This window comes from Miscanthus floridulus, chromosome 18 (assembly GCF_019320115.1).
Source record: "Miscanthus floridulus cultivar M001 chromosome 18, ASM1932011v1, whole genome shotgun sequence".
Lineage (NCBI taxonomy): Eukaryota > Viridiplantae > Streptophyta > Magnoliopsida > Poales > Poaceae > Miscanthus > Miscanthus floridulus.
The window spans coordinates 8,540,854-8,543,977 of record NC_089597.1 but is presented as its reverse complement, the minus strand read 5'-3'; positions in this window follow the sequence as shown (position 1 = coordinate 8,543,977).

Sequence of the window (3,124 nt, the reverse complement as noted above, 5' to 3'; positions counted from 1 at the left end):
GAGTTAGAATACCGCACGTAGGATCACAGTATGCAGTCTGGTTTTAAAAAGAAAGTATTAGAACATATGATGCAAGATGTAGATTTTGCTGCAACTTGCAACGCACAAGTATATTTGCTATTTTTATAATGATCGGTAAAACTGGCATGTACCCATCACTACCGGACTCAGGCACTTTGCCGAGTGCCTGTGACACTCGGCAAATCTCCATATACACTCGGCAAAGCCTTTACCTAGTGTAACCCTCGGCAAAGAGCACTCGGCAAAGCCGGTGACGGCAAAGGCCTCTTTGCCGAGTGTCTTTTGTCGGGCACTCGGCAAAGGCTTTGCCGAGTGCCCGTAAACCACTCGGCAAAGAAAAGTTGCCTGACGGTGCCAATTGACGGCGACGGTCGCTTTGCCGAGCGCCTGACGGAGGGCACTCGGCAAAGCCCGCCCTCTTTGTCGAGTGTCAGTCCTACTACACTCGGCAAAGGTGGCCGCTTTGCTGAGTGCCTAATGGGTGGCACTCGGCAAAGGCAGGGAGGCTTTGCTGAGTGCCTTACTTGTGGCACTCGGCAAAGCCTCCCTGCCTTTGCCGAGTGCAATGGCCATAGCACTCGGCAAAGCCTCCCAGCTTTGCCGAGTGTCTTGGTTGATTGCACTCGGCATAGCTGGGAAATTTGCTTTTTTTTGCATTTTTTTGTTTATTGCATCCACACATACATATATCACACAACCATCACATATCACACAACAATCACATATATCACACAGCCATCACATATAATACATAGCCATGACAATATCATCACAAGTTGTCCACAAGTATCACATAGTCCACAAATATCATCCAAGTGCCGCCACAAGTGCCACCATTCACAAATAAGCATCACAAGCACAAGTCCATCTACCTCTATTGTTGACGGCCACTCCACCAGTCCCACTGCGACGGAGGTGTGCCCTGAGCTGGAGGTGTGCCATGAACATCATTCGCCGCCGCCGATTGCCCCTGCACAAAAGAGAAGTGATTGCATGTGTGAGACAAGATTTAAGGTAGGTTCTAAAAACTTGAAAAAAGCAACATATTAGTGTCAGTTCGAAATTTCGGCAGCACCTCCCCTGCACGGTGAGGTGTCCAAAACCTACAACAAAACAACGGTACGATGGCCGACAACCACATATGCATATTCACATATCATGGTGCATTTGTCTCAACATATCATTTGGATTCACATTCATATATCCATATCCACATTCACATTTAGATTTAAGGTAGAGAAACTCACAGGAGTGACAGCAGGATCATTTGGTGGAGTGAATATCATCGGTGGCGGAACATAGCCTGAGTAAGCTCCAAGACCTTGAATATACTGAAACATCTGCTCCATCCTCTATCGATCCTCCTCAGCCCTCGCCTCAGCCTCCTCCCGTCGCCTCCTCTCTTCCGCCACCTCGGCCTACAATATTTCACCCCAATGTTACAACGCAAAGTAAAGGTATGTAAAAATCAATGAACGACGAATAAAACAGAAATAACCTTGAGTGCCTGCACCGTGTGCTGTGTACAGTCCGGCCGTGTGCGTATGGCCGGGCTCGAGCTCGTGCTCCTTGCTCGAATCTTGGAGAGAGACCTAGTACGTGCCGGGTCGATTGCGCCGTCGCCAATCTAGTACCGCCCGTGCTTCTTCCCTCCTCCCAACCTCATGATGACTTCTCCATCAAGGTCCTCAGAGGTGGGATCGTACTCTGGCCCATGGACCTCCCTTGCCATCACTATGTACTCAGTGAGGCGGGTGTGGACGGACGAGTTGCTGTACGCCTCAGGCGGGTCCTCCGGGTTGTAGTGGACGTCGGACGTCGCCTTGCCCTTGTGGGCCATTGCCCACGCCTCGAACTGGGAGACGGGCGCGCCACCATGTGACGCCGACTACGAAAGAAATAGCAGGATGATTAGAAATTTGCATAGTTGAGCTTTAGAATAAAGAAATGGATTCAGCGTACCCATTTAGCTGCGTAGGCTGGGAGGCAAAGGTTGCCTTGATGATGTGGTGCACTAGGCATCATCAAACGCCGCTCCCGGCAAGCGTTGTGCGTCTCCCACCACTCGGGGCTGCACCACTTGTCCACCATTGCCTCCCAGCAGTCTTTGTGCCCAGTGCACCACCACGGAACCACCTACACGACATCAAGTATATGTAGATCAAATTAAGCTTATTTAATCTTAGAAAAAATCAGTATTAATCTTATATATTTACCTTCATGTATTGTTCCTTAGTCAGCGTCTCCTTTCTTGCCTCTTTTTTCGTGACCTTCCTAAACTCGAAGGTCGCGTTGTATGTCACGTACGGCACGATGGACGATAACCACATATGCATATGCATTGGATTCACATTCATATAAACATATATAATCACAACTACTGCTACTACCACCACCACCAGTCCTACTCCTCCTCCTCCTCCTCCTCCTCCTCCTCCTACATATATAATCACACAGTTTCATAATATTTGCTAGCAGAGAGTAGAAAATTCCACATGTTCACCACATAATTTGGTATATAGTTCATGTCTTGCAAATATGAACTGTCATCAGACCCACAATACTGATCATACGTTACTAAAATCTTAAATGCACCACGCAGAGAAATTCCAGCAAAAAGCAATAGTAGCTTAAATCATATGTATACATTGATCAGTCTGACGCAATTCAGCAAACCCATCAGTTTCAGCATAACCAGCATTCAGAACCATGCATTGCATATAGTTTCGATTCATATTATGCCATATCGAGCATTCAAGCACCAGAAAGCATCGTTTCCAAAAGCATTAGATTCATATTATGCCATATCGAAAGGCCATCCAGTTGCTAAGACTACTGAGTACATGCACCAGAAAGCACTGTTCAGCAAAAACTACTGTATGTAGCTATCTACAGAGATTTCATCACTATCTCGGCAACATGAGCTGATTAGCTGATGCGCACACAAAAGAACTCAGTATGACTGCAATTCAGCAAACCCATCAGTTTTAGTGCAACCAACATTCAGAACCATGCTTTGCATAGCAAATGTCATGTCTACAAATTACAAATTAGATCAACTGCTTTAATGACAAAGCATATTCAGTGCTTGCAAACTAAACAA